The 13,658-nt window shown below is 31.3% G+C and overlaps 1 non-coding gene across 1 annotated transcript; it reads left to right on the top strand.

Annotated features, from left to right (window-relative positions):
• Window positions 1-11,676: 11,676 nt before the first annotated feature.
• Window positions 11,677-11,749, top strand: TRNAP-GGG (transfer RNA proline (anticodon GGG)). The gene has a single exon. It is a non-coding gene; the product is annotated as a tRNA-Pro (tRNA).
• The last annotated feature ends 1,909 nt before the right edge of the window (window positions 11,750-13,658 follow it).

Here is a 13,658-nt window from a genome sequence, read left to right as displayed (position 1 = left end):
TTTGTTTTTATGTGAATACCGCCTAAGATTCCCAACCGTCTGGAGCCAGTGAGACTATGGCATCCCCAATTTGGGGTGTGTTGTGCGGCTAAAAATAGTGGGGACAAGAAGGAGATGGGAAAAAAGAAGGTGGGGTAGTACCAGTCTATTCAGATCTTGTCACCAAACACGGAAGAAGCTATTTCAAGCAACTTTAAATTCTGAACGGTGGTCTTACACCATGAGTATCGCCAGAGTATCTCTCACTCTGAAACGTGCCGAAAGTATACAATATATCATTTAAAATAAATAAATTGTGATATAACACAAATTCATCGAATAAAATTTTCTTGCGCTTGTCGGGATTTGAACCCGTGATCTTTGAATTGTAAGTCTAGAGACTTACCCTTCAACCAAGGAGGCCGCCATGTGTTGGAATAAGGGGTGAGGTGTTTGAAAAGGTCAAGTATGGCTTACGACGGGAGGTGCATAACACAATATTTGTTTACGATAGGTCAAATATATTGATTAATCGGTTTGTATCAGCTCATAATCCAACGATAGAAAATAGATTAAATACCACTAGGTGCACTAGGATCCTTGACTCTGGGCCCAGGATTTTAATATTCTTAAGATCAAAGGATTGTGAATAAGTTATGATATCGTAATCTCATCGTAACTAAGGACGGGTTGTTTCAAAGAATTCGAACAATTCTTCAAATTTCAAAGTTGATTTTCAAGTACTGTGAAGATTCTATTCAAGTTTTGTTGTAATTTCATTTTTGTGAAGTAACTGTCCAATAATGATATAATAATAGAACTTGAAACCTTATAACCTTCACATATCTTGAAAATCAACTTTGAAATTTGATGCATTGTCAAATTTTCGTGAAACAATCCGTGGTAAGCAAAACGACTCAGTGAAGAAGAAGTGAAATAGTAGTAAAATTGTATTACACATGGTGCCAGGAAACTCATAGTACAAACGGAAGCTGGTTAATCTACATCATATTGAGAACCCAAAAACTTTGGAAAACCGGTTCCATGATAACTCAACACAGTGACAATTCAACACACCTTTAAAAGTGATATAAAGTCATTAGAAACGATGAAAAAAAAAACCTTACCTAACCTACTTAACCCAGTTAATAAAGTTTTTGTTTCATCACTTTCCATGACTTTATATAACTTTTTAAACATGTGATGAATTATCATTGTGATGATTTATTTATTTATTTATTTATTTAGACGCCGTAAAAGGCTTTTACAATATACATGATTTATGTTTACAGTGGTTCACAGGAGCGAAACAGTATTATGTTAAACAGAATAATTACTGAGAAATTATGTTGAAAATTAAACAAGAATAACATCTGGTATACATAGGTACAATAGCATTTTTATTTTCAATCCGTACAGTAGTTTAGTATTGAGGTTATTGTTACCTTCAATATTGAATTTGGTTGAATTTGCTGAGAACTAAGAGTTAGCTCTATTGAAACAGGGCTGTCAGTAAGACATCTCATAACAATTTTGGGAAAAAATATAGTTTTGATTAAGTATATAAAATTATTAAATAACACTCTTCTGTCTGATATCTGATGTAAGTGCATAGTTTAGGTTCTGTGATAACTTGTGAATAGAATGGTATTATGCCTAATAACATTGATAATTACGACAGAGGTATGTTATTATAGCCTTCTTATAACTATATTCCGTGCAGTTGAACACATCTACTACTTCTGAGAAAGCATTGCCAACTGCATGCAATCTAGGTATAAGCGAGTTTCTAAATGACTCAGTCCTGATATTGTTATTGAAATTAAAAAGAATTTTGGATCGAGTGGTTCTAGTGGGTATATGGAAGGTAATTAGGCTTAATATATCAGGGCTGTCTATAATACCATTGACAATTTTAAAAATAAAAGTCAAATCGGAAATAAGTCTTCTATCTGAGAGTTTAAGTAAGTTTAATTCTTTCATCAAGTGATTGTAATTTATTGATTCTATAGGTAGACCGAGTTTATAGTTAATGTATCTTAGGAATTTATGCTGAATTTTTTCAACAGAGTCGGAGTGGATTTTAAAGTAAGGACACCAAATAGGAGAATTATATTCGATTTGACTTCGAACAAGTGAGGAATATAAGATTTTTAGTGTTGAAATATTTTTAAAGTCTCTGCCATTTCGGAGAATGAAGCCGAGCATTTTTAATCCTTTGTTGATGACTGTTTCTACATGTGAAAGAAAGTTAAATTTTGAATCGAAAATAATGCCGAGATCGTTAATTTCACTTACAGAGGCGAGAGAAACATTATTAATTTTGTATTGATAGTTAAGGGGTTGTGTTGTTCTAAAAAATCTTATAATGTGGCATTTACTAATATTGAGATAAAGTTTGTTAGTTTTGCACCAATCTTGAAGTTTATTTAAATTTAATTGAATTTGAATACAGTCATTTATTGTTTTTATAATTTTAAATAGTTTAAGGTCATCGGCAAAAAGTAGCACTTCAACATTTTTATCAAATACAGTAAAAATATCGTTTATGAAAAGGAGAAACAGTATTGGGCCTAAATGTGACCCTTGGGGTACACCGCTAGTAGCTATGAATTTGTGTGAAAGGTTAGAATTATTTTTTACTTGTAGATTTCTATTTGTTAAGTAGCTTTTTATCCATTCCAATAGTTTACCCTCAATTCCGATTTGACTAAGTTTATTGAGAAGAATTTTATGGTTAACTTTGTCAAACGCTTTTACAAAGTCTGTATATATTGAGTCGACTTGGGTTTTGTTTTCGAGTGAACATGCTATAAAATTTTCATATAAGGAGAGATTTGTTAGTGTGGATCTGCCTGGCATAAATCCATGTTGATTAGTTACAATGATGTTGTTAATATGTATGGAGATTTTATCGAGGATAAGTTTTTCAAACAGTTTGGGGATAGTTGAGAGCATGCAGATGGGTCGGTAATTATCCGGTCACCTGGAAAACCATGCCATTAATAAATACAAAATACGTTAAACAGCTGATGTTATATTATGAGTTTTCAGACACCGTCTATAGAAACGTTGATTTTCTCATGTGGGTAAAGGTACCGCCGACCCGGCAACCATTTAGCGGAAAACACATCTGCAATAAGCCATCACAAGTGGTTCGCTAAATTTGATGACTTAATAGGGGTGCCCGGGTTCACGGTTGTGAGCTCCTGGCGGCGGATGCGTCTGCCCACCTACTGCATGGCAGGCCGGATCGGGAGACACTGGTTGGGGAAGACCCTTTGACCTCTCCAACAGGACTATAGAGAACTTCCTCTCCTTTATTTCCTTAATAAGATCTTCAAACAGCATCCCAAATATGACATAGGCCGTGGGAGAAATTGTTTTCCTCATGGCCTTCTGTGTGGAGCTAATGTAAATAAAAATATTTTTTCCATCTACGTAACAAACGAACTGTTTTCAAAACACCCTGTGAGTTATTTACGTTTGCTTTTTGCTAACACATTACACGCAGCCCAGGCACAAACTGTAATGTTCCTATCGCGTGACGGAGTCAGGATTGGGATCACTTAACTCTGAACCACACGGTGGTCATTTCTTCTATTAGACTTACGGAATCAGCCAATTATTCTGCATACTTCTGTCAAATTACAATTTTTACCATAATCAAATCCAATTTTAATTATTCTAGTATTGACCGACGGTGAGTTTTTACTGCTGCAGATATCAATAAGTGAATAATCATTACGTTATTTCCTACAAGGGTAGTCAGAGAGGCTCCGTGCTTCATTCACATGCATGCATCGTTTCTTAAGGCGATGCACTAGGTCGTGTAATATTTTAAATCCAGCCGCTATCAATAACACACCTTACGTAGATGGCGATAAGGTTTAAATTACCGCTTAACACCATCCACCTGTTTTGATTTATGCAAGAAAAAAACATGGCCAAAAAGTGCCTTTTATTTTATTTTGTGGATGTTCATGGATAAATATTAAAATTTTTTTCGATCCTTTTATAAATAACTTAATTTGCCACATTATACAATAAAATCATAACGGAAAATGGGTTCGTAAGTAGGAGATTTTGAACTTTAAAGCAGATTTCATAGGCCTTTACATTATTTTTTGTTGGGCTTATAAAAGGACTTATCTAAAAAATACTCGATTATTTCAAAGGAAAACATGTATTCTACTCACAGTATTTAATTAAAGCATTTGAAACATTTCTAGGCGACCAAATTTTCAAACGAAAAACACATGATTTTGCACCTACTACGTATGGCATCGCCTTAAGCCCCAAGCACACTAGCTGGGCCAACATATTGGGCCAACGTGTGAACGCTCTCGGCGGTTTGTCGTCAAGATCCTTAGATGTGTGCACGAAAAACCGACGGTATACGCCAAGTGGTCCTTACATTATTACATCAGTATTGTCACATAGTTTGACCCGGAGTGACGTGCATTTTGTGCACGGCTGCTCAAGTTTTTTAACATATCATGGACGTGCTAAAATTAATCGAAAATATTAAAAGTGACCTAAAAAATATAACTACCGTAAAAGATTCTAAAGTACGAAATAACCTCGAATTAACCATAAACCTCTTAGAAGAAACCTGGAAACAAGAGAGAAACAATTTCCAGGAACAAATAATAGATCTTCAAAAAAAAGTTATCACCAAACTCGAAAAAAACAATGAACCGAAATCGTACGCAATGGTACTAAAAGAACGAACAGTACAAATCGAAGAACCCAAATATGCCGTTATGATTGCTGCAGAAGGCAAAGAAACATCTGAAGACATAAAGAAAATTATTACTAAAACAATCAAAGCACCTAACCTAGGAATTGGTATAAATGGGATCAAAAAAGCATCAAACAATAAAATAATTATGACTTGCTCGAAAAAAGAAGACGCAGACAAACTAAAAACGGAAATAAATAAAAATAAAAACGGAATATCTGCTACAGAATTAAAAAAGAAGAGACCGTGCATGGTCATCAAAGGTGTGGGAGGGGAGTATAGTGAAGATAATTTTCTTAACGACTTTTTGTTGCAAAACAATGAACTAAGTGATGCCCCAAATGATTCAATTAAAGTAACTAAAATATTAAAAAACAAGAAAAGTGACCAACTGCGCAATGTAATAATAGAAACAACAGGCCAAATCCGAAAGATATTACTTGATAAACAAAGGGTCAATATTGGTTTTGTCCGAGCGCACATAGAAGATTGCAATCCCTTAATGCAATGTTACCACTGCCTTGGTTTCGGACATACATCACTAAAATGCCTGAACAAAATGAATAAGCCTAGATGCATACACTGTGCAAAAACCACAAATTTAGTGAATGCGAAAAAACCAAAGATATAGTCAAATGCTACAACTGCGACAAAAACAACAATTTATTCGGAACAAAAAACAATACTGAACACAGTGCGAATAGCGAAAAATGTACTTACCGAAAACGAATGGTTATCATAGCTCAACAGAGAATCGATTATGAATAAGTGATGGATGATTTTCTAGGCGAGGAAATTGACAAATTAACAGATGTTTCACAGCACATTTGCGAAGATTCACAACATTGTAGAGATCTGCTAAAAAAAGTCCCAAGTGCTTTGATTGTTCTGCACCAAAACATCCGGAGTTTAAAAAAAAACCTAGATGAGTTTGTAGTAACACTAAACCTTCTTGAAACATTACCGGACCTCATTGTTTTAACAGAAGCGCACTTAAATATAAATAACGCTGACACACTATACAGTATTCCGAATTACACATACTTTTCGTCAACTACCTATATTAATAAAACCAGTGGTATAGCGGTGTTCATTCTAAATAAATATAACAATGTCACTGTCACAGAAATTAAAATGCAATTAGCAAACTGTTTACAACTGAGTGTAAAAGTGAACGACATTATGTACCATATTATTGCCATCTACCGGACGCACGGATCGAATCCCACAAATTTCATTATAGAAATCGAAAAATTATTACTGAGTCAAAAAAGTACCTTTAATATTATTGTTGGTGACATTAACATTAATATCGGACACTGGGTACAAAACAAAACGAAAGATGATTATATAAATGTAATGACTTCGCTAAACTATAAATCATATATAAATAATGCAACACGAAATATCAGTGGACAAATCCCTTCCTGTATCGATCACATATGGTGCAACTCAAATAATACTGAAAAAAACATGTCGATATTATGGAAAACCAGCATAACTGACCACTACACCTGTATATTCGTTAACAACACAGACAAAAAAAGTACCAACCCCAACAAAACTGACAAAAAAAACAAGAAAAAAAATATTTAAATATGAAAACTTTAGAAACAAATCTTAAGATGGAAACCTGGGCATCAATAACTGCATCGGAAAATCCAAATACTTGTGCGGAGAATTTCGAAACTGTTTTCCTAAATCACATAAACCTTTCTACACAAATACTTATATCTAAAACAAAATCTAAACACAGATTAATAAAACCATGGATAACCCATGGATTAGTGATTTCAATCAGAAATAAGGAAAAATACTATCACCAGTCTAAAAAATTCCCTAACGACGAAAAAATCGCTACTTTCTTCAAGAAATATCGAAACAAACTTACGCTTTTAATTAGACTGACTAAAGAAAAGTATTTTCGTGATAAATTAGACAGCAAGACAGCAAAGAGTTCTGGAAAATTATCAAAACAATAACCAACAAAAACACAAAACAAAAATTTCCAAAAGAAGTTACTCATCAAGGAATCAATACTGACACAGAAAAAAACCCAAAACTTTGTGGTGATATCTTCAACGATTATTTTGTTAATGTCGGCGCTAATCTTGCTAGTAATATTATCCTAGACAAAAAACAAACTCAACAACCAGAGCTAAATCTAACTTTTGAAGAAGGTTTCCACACATTTGCTTCAGTAACTGATAAAGAAGTTGAAAACGCTATAATAAGTCTACGAGGATCAGCGAGCCCTGGCTACGACAACATAACTGTAAAAACATTAAAAACTGTACGTGAGATAATCAGCAAGCCAATTGCTCATATAATAAATGTTAGTCTGAAGAAGGGCATATTCCCGAACAATTATAAGAAGACTATTGTGACCCCTGTTTTTAAAACTGGTGACGAAAAAAACACTTCTAACTACCGTCCCATAGCACTCACATCAAATATAGCTAAAATCTATGAAAAAATTGTTAAAAAACAACTCAACAACTACATAAAAGATAAGAAGATAATGAGCCCAAACCAGTTCGGATTTAGGGACAATCTCAGCACACAGGATGCGATTGCTAAATTGACATCAACGATAATGAAAAAATTAGATAATGGAGAAAAGTGTCTTGGAATCTTCATTGATCTCCGCAAAGCATTTGATAGCATATCACACTCAAAACTCACTGAGAAACTAAAACAAATTGGATTGGACGGAATAGTACTATCATGGTTCCAAAGTTACCTAAAAGAGAGATTCCAATATGTCAAAATCAATAATACCCTTAGTGAACCCAAAACCTCATCTTTTGGCATTCCGCAAGGAACTGTCATCGGTCCAATCCTTTTTATTATATATGTAAATCAAATGTTCACTCTTCCCATTGTTGGAGATATCATATCTTACGCAGACGACACTGTAGTTATCACAAAAGGAAAATCATGGGAGGAAACAATGAGGATAGCCAATATCAATATAAAAATACTCAAAACATGGTTCGACCTAAATTGTCTCTCACTAAATACCGAGAAAACATATTTCATCCCATTCTCTTTGCAGGAAAAAAATTTTGAAAACAATATAACCATTAAAATCCATTCATCACAATGTGAAAATAAAAAGGAATGCGGTAATGTAAATTGTTTACCAATAACATGCAAAAATAGTATAAAGTATCTGGGTATCATAGTAGATAGACACTTAAAATGGAACGAACAAGTCCAAAATACGGCAACCAGAGTAAGAAAACTTATTTATTAGATTGAGAAACATCCTTTCATATAATATGATTAAAATTATATATTTTTCTCTTGCCCAATCCATATTACAATATGGTATAATCGGTTGGGGAGGGACTTTCAAAACTAACCTTTCACCTGTAGAAAAGGTTCAGAGGTTAATTTTGAAAGTCATCCTAAAAAAACCATCGATATTTCCAACCACAGAGCTGTTTGACTCGTTTAGGGTTCTTAGCTTAAACAAAATTTTTAAAAAGAATGCACTGTTACAAATTCATAAAGACCATTTCAATTCAACAATTTCTACAAAAATAAGTAACCGATCTAGATCACGTGGTAACTTAGAAATTCCTAAATGTAATACTAGTGCTGGTCAACACCATTATACCTATCAAGGTATAAAATTGTTTAATGCCCTTCCGGATAAAATTAAAACTGAAAAAAATTACAAAACTTTCAAATCACAAATCAAACAACTTTTAGATAAACCCAACGGTAATCACAAGTTTTAATTTCATTGGATACATTTTTCAAAAAATTGTTTATATGAACTCATTTGTAATTTTTATTGATTAAATTTTCCTAAATTCACGTTATGAATTTAGGAAAATTGATTAATGATTAATAAAAAATAAAAAAATATAAACAAAATTTAATATTTAAAAAAAAATACATATCCTCTATATTTATACTATCCGCTTCCTAATATGTGCTAATATGCGTTTATTGTTGTTGCATTTTATTAAGTACCCATTTCATACAAGATTGCCAGCTCGGTCTTTGAACAATTTACTACCAGTACTGTACCTACCTACTATTATTTCATACCTAATAAGTACATTTTTATTTTTATATCTTATTTTTTCTAAGTTTAATAACTATTATATTATTCAAGTTATATTTTTTATTTTTTAGTTTGTAATTAAATTTCTTATTTTTCTTAATTATATATTTTTATATCTTATTTTTTCTAAGTTTAATAACTATTATATTATTTAAGTTATATTTTTTATTTTTTAGTTTGTAATTAAATTTCTTATTTTCTTAATTATACAGGGTGTCCGGAAACTCGTAGTACAAGCGGAAAACTGGTGAATCTACATCGCATTTGGAGTCGATTTTGTAGTTTTTTTTTTTTTATTTGAGCTTTCGTTATCGAGTAAATCGAGTTAGAAGTTGATTTTTTTTTTTTTAATCAAATTCTTATAAATTATTACTGAAGATCAAAGTACCCAACTAATTAAAACTATTTGAAAGTAAAACAAATGAAGAAACTCGGATTTGAAGCATTATTTTGAAATCACCCTTCATTTAATCCGGTGTAATCATAAAATATTTCTGCTCTGCAGGGTTAAAACATCTGTTGTTCAACCCTAAACACCAGAAAAAACTTTAACCCTAAAATAGCCGAAAAATATATTTTTTTGGTTTTTTTTTTTTTTTTTGTGAAAATGCTCAAATCAAAAAACTTTATGTTTATTTGGGTTCCCCATGTGGTGTAGATTCTCCAGTTTCCCGCTTGTACTACGAGTTTCCGGACACCGTGTATAGTGTTATCGAATTTATCATCTAGTTTTATAGCTATTTTGTTAATTTTTAGCTACATCAACTAGTGAAATTTTACAACCTATAAACCATAATGACTCACAACACTCCCCAACTCAAACACGAGAAATAATTTCTCAATTGAGTTGGGTAATTTTTTGTTAAAAATTTCAAATTTTTTCGCAATCAGCCTCAAAATATCTACATTTGTAAATTATTGTAATGTGTTTGTATATTCAATAAATAAAAAAATAATAAAAAAATATCTTCAGTTATTTTACATGACGTTTACGTTTGGTGACTTAGCAGGGGTGTCTGGGTTCATGGGGTGAGGTTTGTCCAGGTCTTGACGGCGGATGCATCTGCCCACCAACTGCGTGACGGGTAGGATAAGGTGAAGCAGGAGGAGGGAGACAGATGAGGGACAGATTTCAAATAATGTCCGCCAGTATGAAAATCAGTACCAAAATATAGCAAGCCGTATGGAATTTGGAATAATTTTGTAAAGTGGATCAGTGAAAAAAAAAAACATTTTCCCCGAACTTTTTGAAAAGAAACCATATTTTGCTAGACTGTTAACGAGAATAATTATTTTAGCAAACTTGGTAGATGAACTGTGGAAAAGTTTCAAGCTAGCTTGCAGCACAATTCTGTGAAATAATAATGGAAAGTATATTCACTTAATTTGGCTTGATTTTATCTTATCTTAATTGTTTCACAAACTTACTGCTTTATTTTTGCATATTGGTGTACTCAATAACACAAAATACCTTACATTCTCCCATCTCTATTGATTTCCAATCGTTTTCACGTACCAAATATATAACAAATATAAAACTATTAAAAAATACCGAATTCCCTTCTAGACCGCGTTTCCATCACGCTAGATCGAATCAAAATTACTTATAAATACAATAACTTATAAAATGACATTCGGACAAAGAAACTTAATTTATTATTCTACAAAACTCACATTCTCTCTACAGATATAAAACGAACAGAAAAGCTTAATGTAAATCAAGAATAAAAATCTGGCTGAAAGAGGTCAAAGAAGAAACACTAAAACTGACATAGAAGACAAATAAAATAGAATTGAATAAGTTCAGTCCGCCCCACCACAGGGCTTCAGGAGGAGTAAGAAACTTTACTTCACTATACTTTTATTCACCATTATATTTTGTATGTACAATATATTGTAATTGTTTATGCATAGTCACTAAAATAAAAAATAATTAAAATTAAAATTAAAATTAAAATTAAAATTAAAATTAAAATTAAAATTAAAATTAAAATTAAAATTAAAATTAAAATTAAAATTAAAATTAAAATTAAAATTAAAATTAAAATTAAAATTAAAATTAAAATTAAAATTAAAATTAAAATTAAAATTAAAATTAAAATTAAAATTAAAATTAAAATTAAAATTAAAATTAAAATTAAAATTAAAATTAAAATTAAAATTAAAATTAAAATTAAAAAAAATTAAAATTAAAATTAAAATTAAAATTAAAATTAAAATTAAAATTAAAATAAAAATAAATTAAAATTAAAATTAAAATTAAAATTAAAATTAAAATTAAAATTAAAATTAAAATTAAAATTAAAATTAAAATTAAAATTAAAATTAAAATTAAAATTAAAATTAAAATTAAAATTAAAATTAAAATTAAAATTAAAATTAAAATTAAAATTAAAATTAAAAAAAATAAAAATAAAAATAAAAATTAAAATTAAAATTAAAATTAAAATTACAATTAAAATTAAAATTAAAATTAAAAATTAAAAATTAAATTAAAATTAAAATTATTTTTTTTACATAGATCTGTCGAACATCAAATACTCTCATTGTGTGGATAATTAAGTTACTGCTTGCAGTTTCAGGAAGTTTAAGAATTATTTTCATAATTATTTTCTGCGCCTTTTCAACAAGATCTAGAGCTGATGAAGTACCCCCTCCCCATGCAATGATACCATACTCAATGATGGATTGTGTGATTGCAAAATAAATCGTTTTTAGAATTTGTAAGTTAAGGAAGTTCATTATGGATCTGAAGAAATGAATTGTTTTCCTAATTTTTCCCGAGTATATAATAAGCATAATAAGCATAATAAGCAGTAATTGTCGGTTGAAGTACTTGTACATATTGAATTATTTGGCGGGTCGGAAATAAGCCGACGTAGCTCAGTGGTCCAGAGCACCTGACCGGGCATCAGAAGGTGCGGGTTCAATTCCCGTCGGCGGCATTTATTTTTACTCGGAAGATATTTTCAATTTGTATACATATTTCAGGCGAGTAATTAATGCTTATAATAATGTGTTATCCTTTGTGCTGTGCATAAAAACCTTGTCTTATAAACATTAGTTTATCATTAAAAAATAGTACTGGTGATGATCTGGCTTGTAAGTTACACAGACCATCAGGGAATAATTAATTCCCTATGAAAAATGGGTTGATTACAAAATTCACTCTGCAGGAAAAGTAACAAATTATAATCCAGCCAACAAATACATAAAAAAACAGTGAACTCATCGGTTATATCACTCGCATTGAGTTTGCAGCGATTCCTTAATCTCCAAATTCGGCAGCGGATGGCAATCGGCATAATAAAACTTGCATTCGCACCATGCAATTATAATCTGTCACGACCAGCTCTCAAGAGAGTAGAATTTAGAATAAAAAAGAATTAACACATTGTAATTCTAAAGTACTGTCACATTATTGTGACAATTTTTTTTTAAACCTCTAGTCTTAAATCGACCAAAAAGGAATAGTGGTGCCTTCTTTTGTCAAATAATATAATTCGGATGAATCCAGCTGATTAATGCATAGATGACTGTAATTCATTATCACTTTACCTGCAGAGCAAAATCTACGCGAGAATTCCCAGAGAGGTCTATAGTATCACTATTTTTAATTTTTAATTTAAAATTTTATTTCAAACTAATTTTAAGTCTACTATTTCTCCAAGTACTCTGACACATATTTCTCTACTCTTTCTCACAATATATATCTAAGTGTTCCTTTCTTAGATTTGTGTAACTTTACTTTAAACGCTACAAATTACCATAAATGAACGCTTTAAAACAAGCGTCCAAATTACTTTATCAACCAGATTACATCAGCTTGGTAGTATCTATGTATATCTTATTCATCAGTTCACCACCTCAGGGTTAGTTACTAACTAGTTCATACCGCGACAGAAGCGAGAAGGGAAGTAGTTGGTATATAATGATAGCATTTACAGTCTTTTAGTAGCTGACTAGATAATCGGATAAGCTAATCGGTGCGTGGGGCTAATCGGATGAGAGTTAGGAATTTATTTCAATTAGTACCGTAAGATACGCTGCAAGTTTGCCAGCTTGTTTTACGTTTAATTTTAACGATATTCCGCCTTTTTTAAACTTTTACCAAACAGATGCATTCCTTAGATACAGCGTGTTGAAAAATAGTTTTTTAAATACAGAAATTTAAAAAAAATTAAAATTGAAAAAAAATAAAAAAAATGTTTTCACTTTTTTTAATTAATTTCCCTTTGTCCTATGTCATCTTATTGATACTGTATGGAGGGTCTTTTATGGCGATGCCATACGTAGTAATGCAAAATCATCTGTTTTTGGTTTAAAAATTTGGTCGCCTAGAAATGTTTCAGATGCTTTAATTAAATACTGCGAGTAGAATACATCATGGCCTTTGAAATAATCGAGTATTTTTTAGATACATAAGTCTTTTCATTAAGCCAAAAAAAAAATAATGTAAAGTCCTATGAAAACTGCTTTTAAGTTCGAAATTTCCTACTTACCAACCCATTTTCGGTTATGATTTTATTGTATTATGTGGCAAATTAAGTTATTTATAAAATGATCGAAAAATAATTAAATATTTATGCCTGAACATCCACAAAATAAAATAAAAGGCACTTTCTGGCCATGTTTTTTTCTTTCATAAATCAAAACAGGCGGATGGTGTTAAGCGGGAATTTAAACCTTATCGCCATCTACGAAAGGGTTGTTATTGATAGCGGCTCAATTTAAAATATAACACGACGTAGTGCATCGCCTTAAAGGAAATAAGTTCTGGGAAGGAAACAGGTATGATGTTTAGGAAGGAATCCGTGGGTCAGTGTGTCCAGGAGGGACGAACGTGTAAAGTAT

This window comes from Hesperophylax consimilis, chromosome 19, assembly GCF_061612785.1.
Source record: "Hesperophylax consimilis isolate HC1 chromosome 19, BYU_Hcon_1.0, whole genome shotgun sequence".
NCBI classification, from domain to species: Eukaryota; Metazoa; Arthropoda; class Insecta; order Trichoptera; family Limnephilidae; genus Hesperophylax; species Hesperophylax consimilis.
Note: the sequence above shows the minus strand (reverse complement) of the source record. Positions and strands in the feature narration are given on the sequence as shown.